Below are 899 nucleotides of genomic sequence, written 5' to 3'. Positions count from 1 at the left end.
CCCCCCCCCCCCCCTACAGGGACAGGTGACAAGTGTACATCACATGTCCCCTCTCCTCCCCCCTGTACACAGCCACATACTACACACACCGGGCACATGTACACCGACATTTAACCCTTAGCTGCCTGCTCTGCACAGATGATCGCCAAGGACATGTGTGTAGAGAAGAGACAAGTTTGACTTGGTGATGATGGTGGTGGTGATGGCTGGCCGTGCACACAGTCCGGGTCCCGCCTGGGATCACACCGTGCCTGGACTTTGTACTGGGAAAGGAGCTGCGCGCGGTGTCCATTGCTCACTCACCTTTCCTATGACATGGTAGGCGGCTGGCGGTCGGCGGCGAGCTTCTCCCTCCTGCCAGATCGCCACCAGATACAACGAGATCCAGCAATCCCCTATGACCCAAATACCAAGAATGATCTCCGATGGATGACAGCTCGCCAAACGTGTCCAGTCACACCCTCCAACCACAGACTGAGGGGTGTCTGGAAGAAGGTCAGCACCTTCGCTCTGACATTGCCCCCCAGCAGCTGCGGAACGGGGGGCTTTGGCAGAGTTTGGAAAACTTTTCCCCGGATTGCTCCTATTCGCCAGTCACGCTCGTGCTTTCATTCCTGCGTGTCCAGCTTCTTCTGACATTTCCTCGTCTCCTCCGAGCACAGCTCCTGTGTGTGGAGAACAGCTGACGGAGCCGGCGGCGGGGCTGGTGGCGGCTCTGCACTGTCTGGTCCCGGCGAGTGTCTGCGCTGAAAGACAGGCACGGTGTAGCCCGGCCACTTCTTGTATTGGAAGCAGCAGTTGACTGACAGGCAGACTGAGCACGGTAGTCTACTTCTCATGCAGAGAAAGGAGCTGTGATGTCACCGTGACATCAGCGGGTCACATGACAGCGGTCACAT

At 57.7% G+C, this 899-nt stretch overlaps 1 protein-coding gene across 3 annotated transcripts in view; it reads right to left on the bottom strand.

The window, feature by feature from the left end:
* Positions 1-358, bottom strand: part of NR3C2 (nuclear receptor subfamily 3 group C member 2) — a 309,620-nt gene extending 309,262 nt beyond the window's left edge. For all 3 annotated transcript variants that reach the window (XM_018554260.1, XM_018554261.1, XM_018554262.1), the window contains exon 1: positions 304-358. The gene's annotated coding sequence lies outside the window, so the exon portion shown is untranslated. The remainder of the gene's footprint in view (positions 1-303) is intronic.
* Positions 359-899: the final 541 nt, after the last annotated feature.

Source organism: Nanorana parkeri, unplaced genomic scaffold, assembly GCF_000935625.1.
Source record: "Nanorana parkeri isolate BGI_ZX_2015 unplaced genomic scaffold, ASM93562v1 scaffold150, whole genome shotgun sequence".
Lineage (NCBI taxonomy): Eukaryota > Metazoa > Chordata > Amphibia > Anura > Dicroglossidae > Nanorana > Nanorana parkeri.
The sequence above is the reverse complement of the archived record's forward strand: the minus strand, read 5'-3'. Positions and strand labels throughout refer to the sequence as shown.